The sequence below is a fragment of the Triturus cristatus genome, chromosome 8, assembly GCF_964204655.1.
Source record: "Triturus cristatus chromosome 8, aTriCri1.1, whole genome shotgun sequence".
Taxonomy (NCBI): Eukaryota; Metazoa; Chordata; class Amphibia; order Caudata; family Salamandridae; genus Triturus; species Triturus cristatus.
In genome coordinates, this window is record NC_140591.1 from 1,056,958,575 (window position 1) to 1,056,985,325 (window position 26,751).

Here is a 26,751-nt window from a genome sequence, read left to right on the forward strand (position 1 = left end):
CACCATTAATACGATAGGAATAACCTCTGAGCTAAAAGTATATTTTTTGACAGCAGTTTCTGTGGCAAATTAACAGCTCACCCAATGCTGGAAGATCTCATTACCAAGACATTAACAAAGTGGTTCAAGAAGTCCTTACTATAATTAATTTTGGAGATAAGATGTATGCATCATGTAAACTAAATGATATAAGTGAGTTAGGGGAAATATGAATGTAAAAGGTTTTGTAAATGTGATAAGGGTCGAATATATCTATTCTTTGAGTCTGGAAATAAGGGTTAAAAGTTTAGAAGGATACAAATATTTGCATATCGTCAGCATAAAGATGACAAGTGTTAACCAAACAACATAATCCCAGGGATATATTGGGGAAAGAAACAAGCAAAGTACCCAGAAGCGTGCCACCAGCATACGTCTGGAGCACAACGCAGTTCAAGCTAGTATGGTCACAACTATATGTAGTCAGGATAGTCTGTTAACCACAAAAGTTTATTAGACATGACAAGTAGAAACAAATTGCACAATCCAGTGACAGTCTTTTACTATTCAATATATGTCACATAGGAAAGATAAACATAAATTGAACAATATACAGTGCAAACCAAACGGGGCCTTAAAAGAACACAATTACGTCCAGATAGAGTTAAAAAGTCTGGTTAGGTCCAAGCACAGCCAGCCCAGCCCACATGTGTTTCGTCTTTGACTAAGACTTCCTCAGGGCGGCAGAAGCAAAAAAGTACATGCATGAGATTACAGATACACGTTTATGAATTGGTAATCACCTCCAAGTTCATACATGAAAATATGCAAAGTACAACAAGTTTGGTAACATGTGTTGATTACCTCTAATGAGAAAATATTGCAAACATTGTGCACCAGACTGATCCTAAAAATACTAAAGAACACTGAATGAGTGAGAGAAAGACGTGAGAAACACGAATAAGCCAAATTGTCTGACAAAGTGAACATAACATCACATAAATTAGAGTACACAAACCTAGGTAAAACAGGAGCCAGTTTCCTTGAAACCCAGAAACGTGAACTGAGAAACTGCAACTGCCAAAGTATACGAGTTGATAGAAAGGAGATCCATTAGACAGAGAAAGTTCAAACCGTTAAGAAGAAATACAGTTGAGTGGTTGGTTTATGGTGCCTAAAGTAGAGTTTCAAAAAAAGGGTTGTATAGTCAATGGGATGAAATGTGGCAGGGAGCTCAATGAGGATTGGGGAAGAAGACTGCTTATTATGGTGAACATGTGATAATGTTGGAAATGTGACACAGTCTCACTGTAGAATTTAAAAACCTGGTTTGTAATGGTTAATTAATTTTTGGGAAATGAGAAATGAGATGAAGCAGTTAAAGACAAGATATTCTAAACTACTGGAAATAAAAGGAGCATGAGACTTTACTGTACTTCACTAGACTCGATGGGTAATCTGTGGGTTTCTTGAGTGAGAGGAGTACAATGATAGATAGTTGTAATTATTGATGTTAAGTTCCAAAGCTAACACAAGTTAGGCAGCAGAGATAAAACAATAATTGAAAAGTGAAAACAGGCAGATGTCTTGCCCTCTTATGTCATGTCTTGTGTTAAAATGGCAAGTGGTTTGATGATTTATGACAGAACATTGTCTGATAGGGCACAGCAGAGATTATCACCCTTAATGGAAGCTATAAGTTCCAATGGTGATGTTGTACCGATAACAGATACATTGTTGCATTCGCGAAAATGAAAAGTTGAAAGAATAATTATGGGGCTAAAGCTGACTGGAGGAATCACAGGGTGTGTTTTATTTTTAGGGATCTTAAAGGAGCACTGTACTGCAAAGTTGAAGGCAGAGAGAGCGGTGTCATTGAAGAAGTGGGAAGGTGGAGAGAGTAATATTTATTGCGTAAGGAAGACATTGTGAGTGGAGCCTATGAAGATAATCAGATTTTGTAAGTAGTTAGTCTTAGCTGTGTTTAGTGTGGATGAGACCTGATGCAAAGCTAGTTTGTAAGTTTCTGGGTTTTCATAAGCTTTTGATTTATGAATTTCGTAGAGGAGCGTTGTAATTTTCATCTTTATGAAATTTATGAAGGGAGCGATCCCAAGTTGAGCAGATGGTGCAGTCGGGGATGAAAGCATATCGAGGACGATGGAATTCTGAAGGCAGAGCTCAGTTATCATTACATTTGTTGAGGGAAGGTGATTTAAACGGTGGTTCAAGTCATTAGGAGGTTGGTCTTAATTTGTGATTATGACTCTTTTATCTTAAGTTTGTTGTTTGCTGGGCCTCTAGAGAGTAGGACTAATGACAATCAGATATAGAACATATCAACAGAGATAGGTTGGCACACAATGGAGTGTCAGAGAGACATTAATTTCTTGTGAGTCTCCCTTTTTTTAGTGCACTAAATACCAGGTATTTGTTCTGGACACACACTAAACTTCCATGCTTACACAAATTCCAATGCTGAAGTTGTTCCTTGCAAAGTACAACCACTTACACGGATGGGACAATTCATTCCAGATGATAATTACAAGTCGGCAGCCCATCTCAGATAGATAACAGTTGGGTACTGCTAACAGGTATCCCCAAACTCTGCCTGGCTCTCTGAAGGCTCAACTTCGTGCAGCATCAAGATTTTGTATCCAATACCAGAAGTCTTGATCGCATCAATCCAGTCTGGGTCACCATCAAGTGGCTGTACACTGGAGCCATGAGTTGATATGATATGTCCTACATTGTCCATAAACTTTTTCTTTCTGAAATACCACAGTATCTACTTTGAAATCCTTAGGTGGATTTGCCTCCCTTCTGAGCTCTGAGCAGATCTTTCTTGAAATCCCAAACTCAAGCAATCAGAACTCATCCCTTATGGAATCTTTAAAAGGGAGATAAATTGTCTTTTATCGAAACAGCATTGCCATCTATATTAATACACCTGCTTTGTTACAATGTAATATGTGATGAAGAAACATCTTCTGATAAGGGCCTTTATTTCCTTCATCTTTGTATCAAGACAAAGCATATATATATATATATATATATTCACTGAGTGATGTCACTGACCATGTCATGAGTGATGTAATATGTGACGTCATCAGCAGTGCATTGCGGGCGTGCGAGTTATAGTTAGCTGAACTAACTATAACGGGGGAATTTCAATGGTTTTGTACGAGTGAAAAGTCCAGCTAACTATAACGCCCCTGAAACCTATGTTTTTTTCAGTGAATTTCTAAGGTTTTTTAAATGCTAATTCCAAACTATAACGTGCCTGAAACCTATGTTTTTTTCAGTGAACTTCAAAGGTTTTTTAAATGCTAATTTCTAACTATGCCTACAGAGATAGGACATGTGAAGAAAGAAGAAAAAACGCACAGAAAGAAAAAAAAGAAATGCAGAAAGAAGCAACAGAAGTCCTCAAAGACGAAGAAAAGTGCAGGAAGAAGGATAACATGCAGAAAGAACAAACAGAAGAGCAGAAAGAAACCTTGTTGCAAAATTATCCTGTACCCTCAACTTTTTCAGACGGATACTGGTGGTAACTGAGTCTGACTAACCAGTCCTAGAGCCAGTGCTATGTTAAAAGACACTCAGAATACAGTGAAAACACCTACATACACTAGGGAACACTATGCATTGGGGTCCCCCTGTGATTAGCATGACCTCCTCTGTAAGCCCCTAGTATATAATAGGGCCGGGGATTAAAACTACCTCTTAAAACGCGCCACAGGGCGTGTTTGCACACGTCACCTCAGGCCCCGTCTCCTCCCTTCCCCACTGTGTAAACACGCCCGTGGCCGTTTTAAGTTGGGAGATTAAGTCCCCTTGAATCCTGAGGGTCCCTAGGGTCCAACTAGACCAATAGGTACCTCCAGTAAGCGCCACAGAGCTGTGTTGCAGACAGGTGTAAAAAGGGGCACGGCCTAGACCACCTCTCTGCAACGCAGTGCAGTGGCGCTTACTGGAAGTACCTGGTGGGCTAGTTGGCCCCCAGGGACCCTCAGGTTTGAAGGGGAATTATTTTCCCAACTTAAAAAGCGCCACAGGGCATGTTTGCACATGTTAACTCAGGCCCCGTCCCCTCCTTTCACCACTGTGTAAACGGCCTGTGGCCGTTTTCAGTTGGAAGATTAAGTTCATTTGAATCCTGAGGGTCCCTAGGGTCCAACTAGCCCACTAGGTACCTCCAGGAAGCGCCACAGAGCTGCGTTTCAGAGAGGTGTAAAAAGTGGCACGGCCTGGACCACCTCTCTGCAACGCAGCTCAGTGGCGCTTACTGGAAGCACCTGGTGGGCTAGTTAGCCCCAGGGGCCCTCAGGATTGAAGGGGATTTATTTCCCCAACTTAAAACGCGCCATAGGGCGTGTTTGCACACGTCACCTCAGACCCCGTCCCCTCCCTTCCCCACTGTGTAAACATGCCCTGTGGCCATTTTGTAAGTTGGGAGATTAAGTCCCCTTGAATCCTGAGGGTCCCTAGGGGCAAATTAGCCCACTAGGTACGTCCAGTAAGTGCCATTGCAAGAGGTGTAAAAAGGGGCACGGCCTGCACCACCTCTCTGCAACGCAGAGCAGTGGTGCTTACTGGAAGCACCTGGTGGGCTAGTTGGCCCCCAGGGTCCCTCAGGATTGAAAGGTAATTATTTCCCCAACTTAAAACGTGTCACAGGGCATGTTTGCACACGTCACCTCAGGCCCCATCCCCTCCCTTCACCACTGTGTAAACGAGCCCTGTGGCCGTTCTAAGTTGAGAGATTAAGTCCCCTTGAATACTAAGGGTCCCTAGAGTCAAACTAGCCCACTAGGTACCTCCAGTAAGCACCACAGAGCTGCGTTGCATAGAGGTGTAAAAAGGGGCGTGGCCTCAGAACACCTGTCTGCAACGCAGCTTCCTGGCGCATACTGGAGATCCCAGTTGGGCTAGTTGGCCCTCAGGGACCCTCAGTATTGAAGGGGAATTAATTCCCCAACTTACAACTGGCCAGGTGGAGCGTTTGCAGAGTGCTGCAAGGAGGGGGCGTGGCCTCCGGCGCGATGCCGGTCTTTTATTTTTTTAAGAAGTAGGGCTGTGTGGCCCCCCTTCTGTTTCTAATTTATTGGCCCCGGGGACCCCAACCCCCGGGTCATGGCCTTTTTTTTAAAAATTCTGTAAGAGGGGGGCTGCGTTGCCCCTCTCCTCAGGCCACTTATGACCCCGGGGACCCCATCCCCCGGGGCCAGCCTTTGTTTTTTATTATTTTTAAAAATATATATGTATAAAAACACCTAGGACATGCTGGACAAACCATATGTACCTATCACCATGACGATTTGCGTGATATTCATTAAAAGGCGACTATGCATTCAATGAATCCACATGGAATGTATTTACACCGCTAGTGAAGCTCAGACGTGTCTGACGCCCTACCGTGCCTAATCCCGGTGCCCCCACCGGTGGGTACTCTCCAAGTAGACACCCTTGTCGTTTATTTATACAAACATAAGTAGCTTTTGATGGGCACATTCAATACACACGCACACCAAGCCATTCAAAGGGGATTCGACAAAAATTCGACCAAACTATGCAAGAAACCCCCCTCATGGTTAATAAAACACACATCCACCGCCAGATGTGTAATACTTTCTATTTTACTCTCTGGAAAGGAGACAAACCTCACTTGAGAGTCACAGCGTGCTCCTGGCTGAGCCCAATGCTGTGTTACACCTACCATTGCCCGCCGAGTGCCACACACCTCTGTGTTGTATTCCACCAGCTAGTGCGTATGCTATGACACTCTCTAGCCCGTGTGCACTGTAACACCACCCCGTGAATATGTCATGCCACACTTGCCTTTGCACGGGTTATAGTGCCCCATCTAATGTGCCTTCCTCGATGCCTATGTTATCACGCACGGCGCTATGCCATACATATTACAGTCTGGGATCCATATCTTTGTCACAGTGCATATGCAACATTACACTCCCCAGCACATATTTTATATTACAACTTTAGAGACTAGTTAGGTTACACAACACTGCCCTGTGCATATTCCACTCCAAGGCGCATATTGTAGAGCACGCGCTAGTGCCTGTGCTATCTCGCGCTCACCAATGAATCTGTCATTGCGCACAATGTATTGCATATTATATTTCACGCCCCGGTTCATCTTATATCACACTTTTTGGTGCATAGTTTATACCATATCCGATATCTAGTTTTCATTTTCAATCGTGCTCTCAGGACTATGTTCTATATAAGACTGCGTTCACCTACCCTTTTCACGGGCATTGCATTTTGCGATGGGGGTGGAGGGTCAGGGGGTGTTTCTGCCAAGTGAGCCCGGAATCACAGTCACAAACGTCCTCTTCTTCCTGAATACAAGTAAGATTATGCTGCATACTTGTTCATATTTTAAGTAGTTCGCACAGAAACACATTTTAAAAACAATAAAGTTCCTACCTCCTCCCTACCCTCTGTTGTCTGAATCCATGGACTAGCTTCCTCCCTCCTGCCATGCATGGTCTGATGTGCTGCCACTGCCCTCCATTTAGCATGATGTACCAGTCCACTCCTCCTGCCCTCCATTGCCCAATTCTATGGCCCATCATTGACCTCCTGCTTAGTCTCTGTGCTTAGCTTGCTGCCCCTATTCTCCTTCCCCCTGCCCTCTGATGTCTTTGTGCATGCCCCTGCTCCATCCTTTTTGCCCACCATGTTCCATGGACCTGCCACTCCTATCTACTCTGAGTGTTCTGTTGAGCTGCCACTCCCCTCCCACCTGCCTAGCATTGTCAGATGACTGTAACCTGTCCCTGCCACCTCCACCCTGCCTGTCCACATGCCATGCCTCTATCCCCTTCCTCCTGTCCTACATGGTCCTTTGTACTGCCACACCCTTCTGCCCTCCCTGGTCTGTTGTGCTGCAACTGCTCCTCCTGCCTGCCCCGTGCGGTCTGTTGTGAGGCCCCTTCCCCTGAACTTTCTTGTCTGTGCACAGGTCCTGACCCTTCCTTCTATCCTCCATCGTCCTTTGTGCATGCCCCTGGACCCTCCTTCTTGCCCATCATAGCCATTGTGCTGCCACTAACCCTCCCACTTGCCATGCATGTTCTTCTGTACTGCCATGGCCCCTCCCACCTTCCCTGTGTGGTCAGTTAGCTGCCCCTGACCCCCTCCCACCTTCCCTCCATGGTCTGTGTGTATGCCATCATAGTCTCACTGTTGCTCTCCATGGTGTGTCTTGTTTCGAGTGCCCATCCTGCCTGACCTCCATGGTCATCTTTCTGCTCCTGCCCTGCCCCCTTGCCCCCAGCCCTCTGTTTCCATGTGCAGACCCCTATTCCCTCCCTCCTGGCTTGTCTGTTTCATTATTATGCCCCTGATCCGTCCCTCCTGCCCTTTATGGTCTGTTATGCTGCAGCGTTCTCTCCTGTCTGTCCATTATGGTCAGCTAGCTACCATTGCCTCTTTCCCCTCTGTTCTCTATTGTCCATGTGCATGGTCCTGTCCGCTCCCTATTGCTTTCTATGGATTGTTGTGCTGCACTCCCGCCCCGCATGCCCTGTGTGGTGTATTGTGCTGCTGCAAACCCTGATGCCTGCCCTGTAGGGTCAGTTTGGTGCACCTCTCCATATCCCTCCTGTCCTCTGTTATCCGAGTCCATGTCCCTGTCCCAATTCCTCCTGCCTACCATGATCCAATGTACCATACTTGCGAACATTTTGTACTTGGTAAGAGGGAGATTTTGAAAAAAAACTGGGGTATTGATTTTCCCCTTTGAGTTACATTGAAAAAGAGGAGATTGTACACAGGAGACATATCAAATAAAGCCCATTTGAGCTTAAAAACCTGGCTGAAACGGGTCTGTTGGCATGTATGGTTGTACTACCACTGCCTCTTCCTTCTGCCCACAATGGACTATTATATTGCCACAGCCTCTCTTGCCAGTCCTGTATTGTTGGTTTGTTGCCCCTGCCCCCCTTTCCACTGCCCTCCATAGTCTGTTGTGCTGCCACTGCCCTCCATGCCTGCCCAGTGTGGTCAAATTATTGCCTCTGCACTCTCCTACCTACCTTCACTTTTCAGAGTCCGTGCCCCTGGCCTCTGCCTCTCAACAGTATCCCAATGAACAACTAGATTGCTAACATTCTATATTTATTACAAAAGTGTGGAACGCCTGACGTCATCTTGATGTAATCAAAACTATAATACCTAGAGCATTTCCTTTAGAAATTACATATATGAGAGGGTCTTATTTGCATCAAAATTATGGTTAGTGCTCTAAAAAAATTAAAATGAGGACATATTTTCTGAGTTTTCAAATAGCGACAAAGATCTTTTAAATTATTTGTAATCTTTATGTTTTTTTATCCAGTTGACCACTTGATTAAATGTTGCACCTAGGGGAGAGGATGTGGTGTTACTTCCAGAGCTGCAGACTTTGCAACTGGGGAACCAGGTTGGAGATTCTGCTTCAGCTCAACATTCTGTGATTCTGGTCAAATCACTTAATCTCCCCATGTCTACAACCAAAATGAATTTGATCTTGTGTGATGTAACCAATGCTCATGTAAAGCACTCCAATACCTGACAAGTCTGCACTATATAAATCTGCAAATACACAAAAAATAAGTGTTTTGCACTCTTCTGTCATTGGGATACATGTGGGCTACATCTGGGTGATATCTGTGCTGCATTTGGGCTCTTTTGTCTCTGGTGGCCATCTTGGGAGATTTATTTGTTATGAAGTTTCCTAATTTGCTCATTTACTGTAGTCTCCTCAGTAGGAAATGCTTTCAGTTTTTTACTTTGATTCCATCAAGAAGGTATTCAGATATGTCACACATTTGCCATAAATTCTGAATGTTAGCACTCTAGTTGCTCATTAGATCACTGTAGTAAAGCTACTGCTCACCACGGAAGTCTGCTGCTGGTATTAAAAGTGCATGTTTCAGTCTGCATATCAGAATTTTTAATGAAATAGAAGAAGATTTGAGAAGTCACTCAAAATGTGCCCTAATTTTTCTTTCTTCACCACTAATCATAATTTATATGGCAAAATGAACCCCCTCATTGTGTTCCTTATTAAATTAAATGTTTTTAGTGTTACCAGTTTATTCCAATCAAGATGGCTTCAGGTGTGCCATACTTTTGTCATAAGTAAGACAGTAAGCGCTCTAGTTGTTCTTAAGAACACTCTGGGACATTCTGTCATTGGGCTATACTTGGGCTACATCTGGGTGATATTTGGGCTACATTTGGGCCCTTTTGTCTCTGGTGGCCATCTTGGGAGATTTATTTGTTATGAAGTTTCCTAATTTCCTCATTTACTGCAGTCTCCTCAGTAGGAAATACTTTCTGTTTTTTACTTTGGTTCCATCGAGAAGGCATTCAGATGTGTCACACATTTGCCATAAATTCTGAATGTTAGCACTCTAGTTGCTCATTAGGTCACTGTAGTAAAGCTACTGCTCACCAGGGAAGTCTGCTGCTGGTATTCAAAGTGCATGTTTCAGTCTGCATATCAGAATTTTTTAATGAAATAGAAGAGGATTTGAGAAGTCACAATGTACCCTAATTTTTCTTTCTGCAGCACTAATCATACTTTCTATGGCAAAATGAACCCCCTCATTTTGTTCCTTTGTAAATTAAATGTTTTAAGTGTTACCACTTTATTCCACTCAAGATGGTTTCAGGTGTGCCATACTTTTGTCATAAGTAAGACTGTTAGTGCTCTAGTTGTTCGTTAAAACACTCTGGGACATTCTGTCATTGGGCTATACTTGGGCTACATCTGGGTGATATTTGGGCTACATTTGGGCTCTTTTGTCTCTGGTGGCCATCTTGGGAGATTTATTTTGTTATGAAGTTTCCTAATTTCCTAATTTTCTTCAGTCTCCTCAGTAGGAAATACTTTCATTTTGTTCCTTTTAAAATTAAATTTTTTAAGAGTTACCACTTTATTCCAATCAAAATGGCTTCAGGTGTGCCATACGCTTGTCATAAGTAGGACTGTTAGCGCTCTAGTTGTTCTTTAGAACACTCTGGGAAGCTGCAGTAGAACACAAAGGACTTAACTGAAAGTCTCTGCCCTTGTTGGATGTACATGCTTTACTGAGAATGTCAGACTTCATTCTCACATGACTGAGAAAGATAATGTGAATTTACAGAAAATATGCTCTCAGTTTAGCTTATAGATCATCTTCCAAACCTCTGTGGGAAAAGCATGAGAAAATAGTTTCCTCTCAAACATGATTCATGATATCACAGCAGAAGGCTTTTTCACATGGTAAAATCACCTTAGAACACACCACAATTCCTAAAATGAGTATGGTACCGTCAACAAATGGTTTATAATGTAACTAAAGTCTTAAATCCTATTAACTGCAATGCTTTTTAATGAGGTGCTATCATGAATATTGGTCCCAAGATGGCTGCCAACACTTCTTGGATGAATTACTGACAGACAATCAGATCTCACGATGAGATGTGTGGTTAGGCTCTGCCCAGATATATCTATCTTTCTAACTCTAATTTTCTCAGGAACTACTGAACGGATTTACACCATTTAAGCAAAAGGCACGAGTCCGAACTCAGGACTTCCTCTTTGCCAAATTTGGTGTCATTCCGTTCAGCAGTTCGGGCTGTAGCTGCGTCAACAAGTCCTATGGGAAAATGCATGGGGAAAACACGTTTAGGGACCCCCCTTTTTTCTCGGCCCCCGCTTGACGAATCACCGTGAAATTTTCAGGATAGGAGCGGACAGGAGATGGCAAAAAGTTTAGAAAATTTTGCGAAGATTCGTCAATCAGCGCCAACGTTATTCCAAATAGAATGTTGCGGATTGCCAGTATGTTATATATATTACCTACTGGCGGTCGCCAGTAGGTAGTTATAGTTAGGACCACGTTTCCATAGGAAAACCTCAACATCTATTTTGAATAACTTTGGCGCCGGTCGACGAATCCTCGCGAATTTCTCAAAATAGGTGGGGCGCTACGCTCCGCTCCTACCCTGAAAGTCTCGGGGGGATTCGTCAAGCGGGGGCTGAGATAAAAGGGGGGTCCCAAAACGCGTTTTTCCCATGCATTTTTCCATAGGACCTTTAGAACGAGCTACAGCCCGAACGGCTGAACAGAATTACTAGAAAATTTGGCAGAGAGGTAGTCCCTAGGTCAAGGAAGTGCCTTTTGTAGGTTTGGTGTAAATCTGTTCAGTAGATTCTGAGAAAATAGCCTTTAAATCAATATATATATCTGAGCCCGCTTACGGTACGCTTACGGTACGCTTACCGTACGCTTACCGTAAGCTTACAGTGGTGTGCGCGAGCGCGATTCTGATTGGCTCTTAGATCTTAGTAAACATTCGAATCGGCCGAAACCAGGAAGCGGCGTCCGCCATTTTGTCTCTCGCACTGAGTGTTGTTTATCAAACATGATGGCCAAAAACATGTTACGGGGCTGTTTTGACAACTCCCTCCCACATAGTCATGTTGAGGGAGTCCCCAAACATCCCCCAAGAGCAAAAACGGTTTTATTTTTTTTTCGGCAATTTCGCGGGGTACGCTTACCGTACGCTTACCGTAAGCTTACCGTACGCTTACGGTAAAAAAATAAAAATAAAAAAAACACTATCCACACTTACCCCACCCCCTGTGCTTTTGGTGGCCGCAGGCCACCAAATGTTCAGGGCTTATTAATAGAGAAAAAAAACGTAATTTTGGCAACATGAAATTATAAAATCGAAATAAAAAAAACACTATCCACATTGACCTCACCCCCTGTGCTTTTGGTGGCCGAAGGCCACCAAATGTACAGGGCTTATTAAAGTTGATAAAAACCGTGCACGGAACGAACTGCGTTAAGTGGGCGCGCACGCCACAAATGGCGTAAAGTAACTTAGCATTTAAAAAACCGTACAAATTCACTGAAAAAACCATAGGTTTCACACACGTTATAGTCAGGAAATAGCATTTAAAAAACCTTGCTAATTCACTGAAAAAACCATAGGTTTCACACATGTTATAGTTAGCTGGACATTTTACTGATAAAAAACCAATGAAATTCCCCCGTTATAGTTACTGTAGGCAACTATAACTCACGCGACCGTAATCCTCTGCTGATGACATATGTGTCTTTATGAAAAAAAAATATTTGTAATATATGTATAGCTAAAATTTAATGGAAGAAGATATGGGCAAATAAGTGTCTAAATACAGTATTAGCATCAGCAGAGGATTGCGGTCGCGTGAGTTATAGTTGCCTACAGTAACTATAACGGGGGAATTTCATTGGTTTTTTATCAGTAAAATGTCCAGCTAACTATAACATGTGTGAAACCTATGGTTTTTTCAGTGAATTAGCAAGGTTTTTTAAATGCTATTTCCTAACTATAACGTGTGTGAAACCTATGGTTTTTTCAGTGAATATATATATATATAAGACTGCGTCCACCTACCCAGCATCGGAGGTACGGGCTCCTTGGGACTTCTACGAACTGTGGCAGTGAGGCATCTTGAGAGTACGTGATTTTGGAACAGTGCAATATGAGCAAGCACTACGCAAAGAAAATAATTTACATCCATTTGTCAAACTGTGCTCTGGACCTGCGTGAATTTTCTCCCAAGGTGCATGTTGGGAAACAAAGGATTTTGGGACTACGAAAGCAGTCTACCTTTAAATTTTAAACCACATGGTTTTACTGACACCCAACCTCCAATGATTAAGGCCAACAGTCTGAAACGTGTCTGGACAATGACCTCATTTGCCGCCCTGTGTCCAATAAAAGAGCTCTGTTCCCTCGATGCTTTGAGCCCTCGCATTTCTTTTTTGTGGTGAATGTCAGATGCAGGACACTCCGTTCCTGCTATGCCGAGGCCGCCCTGTCAGGGTCGGGGGCCCCTCAGCACAGAGACAGCTGGTCTTGGATTAATTTCTGGGGCATGACCCGCCCGCCTCATACCATGATGAAACTACTAATTACTGGCATTAAAGAGGCGAGCAAGGGAGTTGAGAGGGGTATTTCACCACCTCTTGACAGCATCGGAGGTACGGGCTCCTTGGGACTTCTACGAACTGTGGCAGTGAGGCATCTTGAGAGTACGTGATTTTGGAACAGTGCACAGTGAGCAAGCACTATGCAAAGAAAATAATTTACATCCATTTGTCAAACTGTGCTCTGGACCTGCGTGAATTTTCTCCCAAGGTGCATGTTGGGAAATAAAGGATTTTGGGACTACGAAAGCAGTCTACCTTTAAATTTTAAACCACATGGTTTTACTGACACCCAACCTCCAATGATTAAGGCCAACAGGCTGAAACGCGTCTGGACAATGATCTCATTTGCCGCCCTGTGTCCAATAAAAGAGCTCTGTTCCCTCGATGCTTTGAGCCCTCGCATTTCTTTTTTGTGGTGAATGTCAGATGCAGGACACTCCGTTCCTGCTATGCCGAGGCCGCCCTGTCAGGGTCGGGGGCCCCTCAGCACGGAGACAGCTGGTCTTGGATTAATTTCTGGGGCATGACCCGCCCGCCTCATACCATGATGAAACTACTAATTACTGGCATTAAAGAGGCGAGCAAGGGAGTTGAGAGGGGTATTTCACTACCTCTTGACAGCATCGGAGGTACGGGCTCCTTGGGACTTCTACGAACTGTGGCAGTGAGGCATCTTGAGAGTACGTGATTTTGGAACAGTGCACAGTGAGCAAGCACTACGCAAAGAAAATAATTTACATCCATTTGTCAAACTGTGCTCTGGACCTGCGTGAATTTTCTACCAAGGTGCATGTTGGGAAACAAAGGATTTTGGGACTACGAAAGCAGTCTACCTTTAAATTTTAAACCACATGGTTTTACTGACACCCAACCTCCAATGATTAAGGCCAACAGGCTGAAACGCGTCTGGACAATGATCTCATTTGCCGCCCTGTGTCCAATAAATGAGCTCTGTTCCCTCGAAGCTTTGAGCCCTCGCATTTCTTTTTTGTGGTGAATGTCAGATGCAGGACACTCCGTTCCTGCTATGCCGAGGCCGCCCTGTCAGGGTCGGGGGCCCCTCAGCACGGAGACAGCTGGTCTTGGATTAATTTCTGGGGCATGACCCGCCCGCCTCATACCATGATGAAACTACTAATTACTGGCATTAAAGAGGCGAGCAAGGGAGTTGAGAGGGGTATTTCACTACCTCTTGACAGCATCGGAGGTACGGGCTCCTTGGGACTTCTACGAACTGTGGCAGTGAGGCATCTTGAGAGTACGTGATTTTGGAACAGTGCACAGTGAGCAAGCACTACACAAAGAAAATAATTTACATCCATTTGTCAAACTGTGCTCTGGACCTGCGTGAATTTTCTCCCAAGGTGCATGTTGGGAAACAAAGGATTTTGGGACTACGAAAGCAGTCTACCTTTAAATTTTAAACCACATGGTTTTACTGACACCCAACCTCCAATGATTAAGGCCAACAGGCTGAAACGCGTCTGGACAATGATCTCATTTGCCGCCCTGTGTCCAATAAATGAGCTCTATTCCCTCGAAGCTTTGAGCCCTCGCATTTCTTTTTTGTGGTGAATGTCAGATGCAGGACACTCCGTTCCTGCTATGCCGAGGCCGCCCTGTCAGGGTCGGGGGCCCCTCAGCACGGAGACGGCTGGTCTTATATATATATATATATATATATATATATATATATATATATATACTATCCACATGCGGTCGCCAGTAGATAGTTATAGTTAGGACCTATTTTCCATAGCAAATCCGCAACATTCTATTGGGAATTTCTTTGGCGCCGATAGATGAATCTTCGTGAAATTCTCCAAACTTTTGGCCAGCTCCACTCCGCTCCTACCCTAGAAGTTTTGTGGTGATTCATCAAGCGGGGGCCGAGAAAAAAGGGGGGTCCCAAAACGCGTTTTCCCCATGCAATTTCCCATAGGATCTGTTGTCGCAGCTACAGCCCGAACCGCTGAACGGAATGACACCAAATTTGGCAAAGAGGTAGTCCTCAGTTCGGACTCGTGCCTTTTGCATATTTGGTGTGAATCTTTTCAGTAGTTCCTGAGAAAATTAGGGTAAAAACGTTAGTGATATCTATGGCCGCGGAGGATCTGCGGACCCTACCCGCACCGTATGCGAACCCTCCCCGAACCGAGCGCGCACCCTCCCGATCGCACGCTGAATGCTAATTGGCTGTCGAGAGTCTCTCTAAATTCGAAACCAGGAACTGTATTCGGCCATTTTCTGCCTCGGTAGAAGCGAGGCTGAAGACACAAGGGGAATAAGTGCGTAAAACATATAAACGGGACAGAGTGGGAATACTCTGACCCTCTAGAGGTGCTTAGGGGGTCCCAGAAGGACGCCCTGGGGCCCCCAATTAAAAAAAAGCGGCAAAATGCGCGCACGGTGCGCGCATCCTATCGCGTTGGATGCACGGATTCTCTCGCGGTGGGTGCGCGGATCCACAGCAATGTTTTTTGAAAAACGACAAGAAATCATTGGTTGTATAACAACTTTCTACACTGAAAGATAGGGTGTATATTTCTGTTTTTTAAAGGTATGATTGTTATTGGTTAACTAAAACAGATTGTAAGGAACATTATATATGATAAGCTGATATGTTGAAAAGTCAAGCATACTTCCTGTCTTGTGTAGGAACATTGTGTGCTGAACTTGTGACCTGTGAGCTCAGTGCAGTGTTCCAAGACCTGTTTCTATGGTAACAGGCAGAAGGCAGATTGGGGGAAGGGTTGAAATGTTTTTCAGTTGGAAAGGGTTGAAATGTTTAACCAATAGAAATGTGTGTTTGCTTTTGAGTTTATATGCGAAGGATTGTGATTTGATGTTTACATGTATATGTGTGGAAAATGAAAGGGAAACTTTTCCATTCTTTGCTTTTGCTGAGAGGTGTACAGTGCAGAGATTATGTAAAAGAAAATATGGTGAGTGACTGATATACTTCTTAATCTACAAAATAACTTGAAAGATGAGTTATTTAATTGTGAGGGGATGTATGTAGACTATTTTGATTTTAATCAGACTAATGTATATTTCCTGCTAAAGTGTAGGGAGCACTTTTTTTCGCTACAATGTGTGTGCATGTAGAAACCATTCTGTGATTGGCATTTGTGTTTTTCATGTGTTTGTAGAGAGATAACTGTGCAGTTTTTATATTTTGGTAGAATTAGAAACCAGTCATTGTTTATGAATTTGTGAAATGAGTTATGTTATGTTTCTATACTAAAATGTAGTACTACTTCTAGATGAAGAAATGTGTTTTCATATAGTGCAAGGGATAGTGTTGTTTGTCTAGAATCACACAGTGAGTCTGTGTGCATTTGGGAACCACTGTGAGAGAAGCATTTGGTAATATTGTGTATTTGCTGACAGATAAGTGTTTTAAAACCAGTCAGGTTGTCAAGTTTTAGTAGCATTAGAAGCCAGTCTTTGCTTATGTGTTGATTAAATGAGTCAGGCATTGACACTAAATTGCAGTCGTGAAATATGTAGATTGTGTATTTGCTGACAGAAAACTGTTTTAAAACTTGTCATGTTGTCAAGTTTTAGTAGCATTAGAACCCAGTCATTGCTTATGCGTTGAATATGTGTTGATTAAATGAGTCAGGCATTGACACTAAAGTGCAGTCGTGAAATATGTAGATTGTGTGCAGCTCCCTTATCACTTCCAGTGTTGTGAATGAGTTTTGGTAAACTCCTAGGGATACTGGTGCTTGTCTAGAATCACAGTGTGAGTCTTTGTGCATTTGGGAACCACTGTGAAAGAAGCGTTTGGTAACATCGTGTATTTTCTGAGAGAAAACTGTTTTAAAACCTGTCATGTTGTCAAATTTTAGTAGCATTAGAAGCCAGTCTTTGCTTATGTGTTGATTAAATGAGTCAGGCATTGACACTAAAGAGCAGTCGTGAAATATGTAGATTGTGTGCAGTTCCCTTATCACTTCCAGTGTTGTGAATGAGTTTTGGTAAACTCATAGGGATACTGGTGCTTGTCTAGAATCACACTGTGAGTCTTTGTGCATTTGGGAACCACTGTGAAAGAAGCGTTTGGTAACATTGTGTATTTGCTGACAGAAAACTGTTCTAAAACTTGTCATGTTGTCAAGTTTTAGTAGCATTAGAAGCCAGTCATTGCTTATGCGTTGATTAAATGAGTCAGGCATTGACACTAAAGTGCAGTCGTGAAATATTTAGATTGTGTGCAGTTCCCTTATCACTTCCAGTGTTGTGAATGAGTTTTGGTAAACTCCTAGGGATACTGGTGTTTGTCTAGAATCACACTGTGAGTCTTTGTGCATTTGGGAACCACTGTGAAAGAAGCGTTTGGTAACATTGTGTATTTGCTGAGAGAAAACTGTTTTAAAACCTGTCATGTTGTCAAGTTTTAGTAGCATTAGAAGCCAGTCTTTGCCTATGTGTTGATTAAATGAGTCAGGCATTGACACTAAAGAGCAGTCATGAAATATGTCGATTGTGTGCAGTTCCCTTATCACTTCCAGTGTTGTGAATGAGTTTTGGTAAACTCCTAGGGATACTGGTGCTTGTCTAGAATCACACTGTGAGTCTTTGTGCATTTGGGAACCACTGTGAAAGAAGCGTTTGGTAACATTGTGTATTTGCTGACAGAAAACTGTTTTAAAACCTGTCATGTTGTCAAGTTTTAGTACCATTAGAAGCCAGTCTTTGCCTATGTGTTGATTAAATGAGTCAGGCATTGACACTAAAGTGCAGTCGTGAAATATGTAGATTGTGTGCAGCTCCCTTATCACTTCCAGTGTTGTGAATGAGTTTTGGTAAACTCCTAGGGATACTGGTGCTTGTCTAGAATCACAGTGTGAGTCTTTGTGCATTTGGGAACCACTGTGAAAGAAGCGTTTGGTAACATCGTGTATTTGCTGAGAGAAAACTGTTTTAAAACCTGTCATGTTGTCAAGTTTTAGTAGCATTAGAAGCCAGTCTTTGCTTATGTGTTGATTAAATGAGTCAGGCATTGACACTAAAGAGCAGTCGTGAAATATGTAGATTGTGTGCAGTTCCCTTATCACTTCCAGTGTTGTGAATGAGTTTTGGTAAACTCCTAGCGACACTGGTGCTTGTCTAGAATCACACTGTGAGTCTTTGTGCATTTGGGAACCACTGTGAAAGAAGCGTTTGGTAACATTGTGTATTTGCTGAGAGAAAACTGTTTTAAAACCTGTCATGTTGTCAAGTTTTAGTAGCATTAGAAGCCAGTCTTTGCTTATGTGCTGATTAAATGGGTCAGGCATTGACACTAAAGAGCAGTCGTGAAATATGTAGATTGTGTGCAGTTCCCTTATCACTTCCAGTGTTGTGAATGAGTTTTGGTAAACTCCTAGGGACACTGGTGCTTGTCTAGAATCACACTGTGAGTCTTTGTGCATTTGGGAACCTCTGTGAAAGAAGCGTTTGGTAACATTGTGTATTTGCTGAGAGAAAACTGTTTTAAAACCTGTCATGTTGTCAAGTTTTAGTAGCATTAGAAGCCAGTCTTTGCTTATGTGCTGATTAAATGGGTCAGGCATTGACACTAAAGAGCAGTCGTGTAATATGTAGATTGTGTGCAGTTCCCCTATCACTTCCAGTGTTGTGAATGAGTTTTGGTAAACTCCTAGGGATACTGGTGCTTGTCGAGAATCACACTGTGAGTATTTGTGCATTTGGGAACCACTGTGAAAGAAGCGTTTGGTAACATTGTGTATTTGCTGACAGAAAACTGTTTTAAAACTTGTCATGTTGTCAAGTTTTAGTAGCATTAGAAGCCAGTCATTGCTTATGCGTTGATTAAATGAGTCAGGCATTGACACTAAAGTGCAGTCGTGAAAAATTTAGATTGTGTGCAGTTCCCTTATCACTTCCAGTGTTGTGAATGAGTTTTGGTAAACTCCTAGGGATACTGGTGCTTGTCTAGAATCACACTGTGAGTCTTTGTGCATTTGGGAACTACTGTGAAAGAAGCGTTTGGTAACATCGTGTATTTGCTGAGAGAAAACTGTTTTAAAACCTGTCATTTTGTCAAATTTTAGTAGCATTAGAAGCCAGTCTTTGCTTATGTGTTGATTAAATGAGTCAGGCATTGACACTAAAGAGCAGTCGTGAAATATGTATATTGTGTGCAGTTCCGTTATCACTTCCAGTGTTGTGAATGAGTTCTGGTAAACTCCTAGGGATACTGGTGCTTGTCTAGAATCACACTGTGAGTCTTTGTGCATTTGGGAACCACTGTGAAAGAAGCGTTTGGTAACATTGTGTATTTGCTGAGAGAAAACTGTTTTAAAACCTGTCATGTTGTCAAGTTTTAGTAGCATTAGAAGCCAGTCTTTGCTTATGTGTTGATTAAATGAGCCAGGCATTGACACTAAAGAGCAGTCATGAAATATGTAGATTGTGTGCAGTTCCCTTATCACTTCCAGTGTTGTGAATGAGTTTTGGTAAACTCCTAGGGATACTGGTGCTTGTCTAAAATCACACTGTGAGTCTTTGTGCATTTGGGAACCACTGTGTGCATTTGGGAACCACTGTGAAAGAAGCGTTTGGTAACATTGTGTATTTGCTGACAGAAAACTGTTTTAAAACTTGTCATGTTATCAAGTTTTAGTAGCATTAGAAGCCAGTCATTGTTTATGCGTTGATTAAATGAGTCAGGCATTGACACTAAAGTGCTGTCGTGAAATATGTAGATTGTGTGCATTTCCCTTACCACTTCCACTGTAGTGAATGAGTTTTGGTAAGCTGCTAGGGATAGTGTTGTTTGTCTAGAATCACACTGTGAGTCTGTGTGTATTTGGGAACCACTGTGAGAGACGTGTTTGGTAACATTGTGTATTTGCTGACAGATAAGTGTTGTAAAACATGTCATTTTGTAAAGTTTTAGTAGCATTAGAAGACAGTTATGGCTTATGCTTTCATTATATGAGTCAGGAATTGACAGTAAATTGCAGTTGTGAAATATGTAGATTGTGTGCAGTTCCTTTACCACTTGCACTGTAGTGAATGAGTTTTGGTAAGCTCATAGGGATAGTGGTGCTTGTCTAGAATCATACTGTGAGTTAGTGTGTATTTGGGATCACTATGAGAGAATCATTTGGTGACATCATGTATTTGCTGACAGATAACTGTTTTAAAATCTGTAATGTTGAGAAGTTTTAGTAGCATTAGAATCCAGTCTTTGCTTATATGTTGATTAAATGAGTCATGCTTTGACACTGATGTGCTTTACTTAAATATGTAGATTGTGTGCAGTACCATTAACTCTTCCAGACTAGTGAATGAGTTTTGGAAAACTCCTAGGATAGTGTTGCTTGTCTAAAATCACACTGAGTCTGTGTGCATTTGGGTAAGGATTGTGAGAGAAGCATTTGGTAACATCATGTATTTGCTGACAGATAACTGTTTTAAAACCTGTCATGTTGTCAAGTTTTAATAGCATTAGAAGACAGTTATGGCTTATGCTTTCAATATATGAGTCAGGCATTGACACAAAAGTGCAGTCATGAAATATGAAGATTGTGTGCAGTTTGCTTACCACTTCCACAGTAGTGAATGATTTTTGTTAAACTCCTAGGTATAGTGGTTGTTGTCTAGAATTACACTGTGAGTCTGTGTGCATTTGAGAACCACTGTGAGAGAAGCATTTGGTAACATCGTTTATTTGCTGACAGATAACTAATTTAAAACCTCTCATGTTGTCAAGTTTTAGTAGAATTAGAAGCTAGTCTTTGCTTATGCATTGATAAAATGAGTCAGGGTTTGATACTAAGGTGCAGTACCATGTACTATTCTGTTCACTGTGGCAGAATTGACAATTTAAAAGTTTTACCTAAGCACTGTCCTAGAAGTAGTCTGATTATTTAGTCAGTTTCTAAGTACCAAATAGATTGCTTCAAATAAAAGTGTTCTGACATACTATACACTTGTCTTTTACACCTTCAATTCCCTAGTCAGTATCCATACACTTCCAGGAAACATCCTGTCACTTCCTTTGCAGTCCCATTCAACAGCATGTACTAATCCATTGACTGTGCCAAAACTCAAACACTTATAAATTCACCTAGACACTCTCTTTCCAGTACTCTAATGATTCAGTCACTGCCTAAGTATTCATGCACTGAGCCAGTTCTTAGCACATGGACTACGTCAAACCCATATCCACTATGCATGCAGTCCTCTAACCACCTACACACTTGTCTTTCACACCTTCAATTCCCCAGTCATTATCCGTTCACTTCCAGCAAACACCCTGTCACTGCCGTTGCACTCCTCTAGTGACCCATTCAGCATCATGTACTAATTGCGATTCTCATATTAACATGACTAGAGAATCTAGATTTCATTAAAGACACGGAGGCTATCATTATGCATTAATCCTTTTAATGCAGATCACAAGCAGCCGCTACATCATAAAGGCAAAACAGTTCTAGAATGCGGAGAGCCGAAGCAACAAAAGGCATGAGAGACAAACAGACTGCCTCTTTTAAATGAAGCGAAACAGCGGAAGTCCAAAGAAGAAATCGAACTTGAACTTGAGACTGAAGAAGTAGAGACATCTGAACCTGGATAAGGAGTGAAGCAGGACATCATGTGGAGTGGTCTGAAAAGAAAGAAGAAATGTAAATACGCTAAGAGGTAGATGTAAAGAATTACAAGCACATGTAAATACAAATAAGCCAATTACAAGCACATGTAAAAACAAATAAGCCATATTAAAATGGTTCAAGAGCATCTCCGTCCAAGGGTGGGACGGAAGGGATAATGATAGCCTCCGTGTCTTTAATGAAATCTAGATTCTCTAGTCATGTTAATATGAGAATCGCAATTTCATTACAAGACCGGAGGCTACATTATGCATGTTGGTAGCCCTGAAGGACAACATCAGACATGTGCTCGATAGGTTTACAGTAGTGGTTGGCGAAGGTAGAAGCATTTGACCAATCAGCAGCTTTAAGGATATCATTCAACTTACCACCAGACCAGAATGATTTGCTAGCCATGGCACCTCTGAGAGAGTGTGCTTGGAATCTAGAAAGGTCAATACAAGCTAGCTTCATAACTGGCTTGACCCATCTAGCAATGGACGAGGAAGAAACAGGTTTAAAAGGCTTAACAAAAGAGATAAGGAGTTGATTAGCATTTAAAGGGCGAAGGTCTTTAAATCTCTGATCATATTCTTTCATACAGTCTACAACAAACAATTTTTTGCAGAGATTAAAACGAGGATAAAAAATAGAGTCTGACATGGTTTTAGTCCTTCTAAATATATCAAATTTAACTCCAAACATATCATATTGTCTATAAGAAATATCTAGGCATTTCACATCAGAAACTCTGCGACAAGAAATTAGACATAAGAGAGTAGCAAGTTTGAGCGAAAGGCATTTCCTGTTAAGAAAAGCATTATCAGGCCAAGCAGAGAAAAGGTCAAAGATAGCTTTAACATCCCAAATAGTCTGATATTTAGGTCTAGGTGGTCTTTTGATTCTCATGCTTTTCATGACTCTACAAATAATAACATTTTTACCTACCGTCTTATTGTTGACAAGGGAGTGTCCAGCGGAAATTGCTGATCTGTAGCAATTGATAGATCTATAAGCTAATCCTCTATCGAACTGTTCGACAAGAAAATTAACTATATTGACGATAGGAGCTTCCACGGGATCCAGGTTCCTCTCCAAGCACCAACAAACCCATCTTTTCCAGATGTTATTGTACCTATAGTGCGTTCCAGGTGCCCATGATTCACCGAGGAGAGTGAGAGCTGATGACGAAAGTCCAGACAATTTGTTGGATTGCCTGACACTTTCCAAGCAAGAAGGTTCAAATTCCCTGAAGTGATTAGGTGATGATCTTCTCCGTCTGCGTTGGAAATCAGACCTTGGCTCGCTGGGATGAGAAAGGGGATGTCGCAGGACAGTTCCAGAGATGTCGGGAACCATGCTTGAGAAGGCCAAAAGGGAGTAATCAGAACCAGAGTGCATTGGTCTATTCTGACCTTCTGTAGGACTCTTTGGATCATGGCAAAGGGGGGAAAGGCGTAGCCCTGAAGGTTCGACCAGCATTGGAGGAAGGCATTCACCGCTAGAGCTCCAGGGTCCGGCATCCAGCTGAAATATTTCGGAAGTTGGAAGGTTAGTCTGCTGGCGAACAAGTCCACATCCAGTGGACCCCAAAGGTAAAAGATAAGATTGAAAACATTCACGTTGAGTTTCCAATCGGTAAGGTCTGAAAGAAATCTTGAGTTCCAGTCCGCAGAAAGGTTCGACTTTCCGGGAAGGTATTCCGCCTTGAGAGAGATCTTGTGTTCTAAACAAAACATCCAGAGTTTCTTGGCTAAGGCGGAAAGGTCTGCAGATTTGGTACCGCCGAGGCGATTGATATAAGAGACTGCGGAGATGTTGTCCATATTCAGAAGGACAGATCTCCCTTGGAGAGAGTGTTTGAAAGTCATTAGAGCGTACATGCCTGCAGTAAGTTCTAGGAAATTTATATGACGGGAAGATTCCTCGAGGGACCAAGCGCCACCAGTGTTTTGGTCGAGGAGGCGAGCACCCCAACCGTGAAGGCTGGCATCCGATTCCAGGATAAATTCCGGTGAAGATCCGAAGATAGCTTTGCCATTCCATGCATCCAAGTTCTCTAGCCACCATGAGAGCTCGGATTTGGCTTCCAGGTCTAAGGTCACTGAATCTCCGTACCAGAGGCCAAGCTTGAGCGCCTTTGCTTTTATTCTTTGAAGTGCACGGTAATTCAGAGGGCCCGGAAAAATAGCTTGGATGGAAGAAGAAAGTAAACCTAGAAGTCTGGCTAATTCCCTGAGTGTTAGAGATTCTTGTTTCAAGACATATCTGATCTCTTTTCGAATTTTCGCAATTTTCTTGGAAGGGAGAAGGCAGTTTGAGGTATCTACAGTGAACCCTAGGAATTCTAGAGATTTTGAGGGAGTTAAGATAGATTTTTCCCTGTTTATAATGAAACCAAGACTTTCGATGAGATTCATTGTAGATTTGAGGTCTTTTAAAAGTTGGGAGTGGAGCTGGGACATGATGAGGATATCGTCTAGATAGATGATGAGGCGAATACCCCTCTCTCTCAGAAGAGAGACGATAGTCCTCATGATCTTGGTAAAGCACCAAGGGGCAGAGGAAAGCCCGAAGGGAAGAGCCTTGAATTGAAAGAGGCGATTCTTCCATATAAATTGGAGGTAGGGTTGATGTTCTAAGGCCATAGGGATGGTAAAGTATGCGTCTTTTAAATCTAGTTTGACTAACCAATCTCCTTTCAGGAGAAGATCTCTGAGAAGGTGGATGCCTTCCATTTTGAAGTGTCTGTAAACTAGGTATTTGTTCACTTCCCGAAGGTTTATGACCGGTCTCCATCCTTTTTCCTTTTTTTGTACAAGGAAAAGAGTGCTGACAAAGGTTTTTAGTGACCATGGCACTTGAACGATAGCTCCTTTTTGAAGCATTGAAGAGATTTCCTCTTCTACAATCTTTTGATGTTCTTGCGAAAGTGTTAGCGGTTGAGGGGGATTTGTTTGAAAAGGAATATCTATAAAATCTATTTTGAAACCCTGCACGGTTTCGAGAACCCATGGATCTTGAGTTATAGATTCCCATATGTGGTAGAAGTATTTTAGTCTGCCCCCTACTTGGGAAGAAACGGAAGAAAGAGGGAGACTTACTTTGAGGATTGGAGTTGTTGGCGTCTCCTCTGGACCTGTAGCCTCTGTTTCGTGGACCTCTGCCTCGTTGTGGGTAGAATTGTTGGTTAGATGGGTAGAACCCTCTTCCGGTACCCCTGAACGATGAGAAGGGCCTTTGGATACCATGGCCGAAAGAACGCCCTCTTCTTCCGGCCCGTCCAAAAAGGTTTGCATTGAAGACTCTTTTCATATTGGATTGAGCCCTGTCCAGGGCGGTAAAAGTAGCAACGTACTTCCCGATGGATTTAATCATGTCCTCTCCGAAGAGGAGCCCTTTGGGGTTATCAGAGGGTTCTTCTTCCGCCAGGTCACCCAGCTTCGGGTTGATCTTGAAGAGGATAGTTCTCCTTCTTTCTATGTTGAGGCTAGAGTTTGCATTGCTCAGGAGAACTATCGCCCTTTGGCTCCAACCTCGAATGAGGTTAACGTCAAGGGGGGTATTGGAGATATGCGATTCCTCGGCAAGGTCGAGGATCCTTGTGAGTGGACCAAGGATGTCGAGTAGGCGGTCTTGACAACCTTTGAGGGCTCTCTCTAGACCTTTTCTAGGGTCCTTTCCCAATTTAAATAGAAATTTAATAAGGTCAGGGTCAAGGTTGGGGGTTTGGGAGACCTTATCTTGGATAGAGGGTCTAGGACACTCTGATCTCAGGGTGTTTCTTGTCTCTCTTTCGAGATAGTTTCTCAGCCACCTAGTGATAAATTTAGACACATGTTCTTGTGGGAACCATTTTGAACTATTGGGGTGTGAAATATTAAGGGGGGAGAACATTTCCTCTCCAAGAGGGTTAAGGATAACATTTTTTTAGGAAGGGAAATCGAGGTCAGGGGTGTTGTTGAATTCCAGGTCTTGGTCATCCAGGGATTGTTAAAATTTTCTTCCTCTTCTTCAGAGTCAGAGACTGCGTCAGATTGCTTTGAATTGTAGTTTGTGCCACGAGGGACACCCATCAGATTTGTGCCGCTGGAGGCACCCATCACATTTGTGCCGCGAGGGACACCATAGTCATTTGAGGCGCGAAGGCCTCCCATCATAAATGAGGCACTACGACCTCCCATATCGTTTGAGGTGCTTTGACCTCCCAAATTGCAATCAGAGGGATAATCGCAGTTCTTAGATTTTTTACTTTTTTTGCGATGAATACTCGGGTCGTCTGCAGAATCAGAATTGGGAAGGGAGAGAGATCTTTTTGAGCACATAACTTCCTTGAAGGTAGAGAGCATACAGGATCTCATTTCTTTCTGTAGAAACATTTTAAAGGAATTTTCGTCGTGAATTGGAGAGCTTGCGGTAGCCTCGTCTGAGTCTAAGTCAGACATAATGGGAAAGGATAAGGGTAAGTTTAAAAGAAGGCAGCTGATAAAGGCTTAAATACTCTCTTTTTATTTATTTATTTTTATTTTATTTTTTGGTAAGGTAAATATATATATTAAAATTATTAATTAAATATCCTTTTTTTTTTTTTATGTATTAGATATAAAAAGAGGGGGGTAAGAAGGAGCACCTTGACCCTGAAGTAAATATTAGGGGTGTAGAACCCTATTTATAAGGTAGGAATCTAAAGAGAATACTTGTTTACAGTTGAGGTTTGTCCGGCAGCAGCTGATCGTGAGAGCGAAGTAACTGAAAAACTTAGCTCGAGATCAGCTGCTGCCGGTGAAGAGAAAAGGCCGTGAGGGGAAGCCTGACGTTTTCGCGCCGTTGCTAAGGTTCTTTCCTTAGGTTGCAACGCGCTCGCGAGGGGAAGCGAGCGCGTCTAAAATAATGCCTGAATTAGGAAAAATTTCAAGGGCGAGGAGCGCGCTGGCCTAATAAACGTCAAGTTGTTAAGGGGAGTTGGACACACAAGCGCGTTTGCCACACGAGCGCGTTTGGCATTGTAAGCGCACACGAAGCTTGACGAGAGAAAGGTAGGAGTGAAGGGAGGGAAGCGACTACCTTAATAGGAAGTCGTGTGAGGAGGGGTGACGGGGAAGGGGGAAACATGGTCACCCATGAGGACGAGGGGGAAAACAAGTGCCTGATATAAGTAACAAGGTTGAAAACAA

The 26,751-nt window shown here is 42.7% G+C and overlaps 1 protein-coding gene across 1 annotated transcript in view; it reads right to left on the reverse strand.

Moving 5' to 3' along the window:
- Nucleotides 1-26,751, reverse strand: part of LOC146805376 (interleukin-18 receptor accessory protein-like) — a 253,044-nt gene that overhangs the window by 91,395 nt on the left and 134,898 nt on the right. The window lies entirely within an intron of this gene.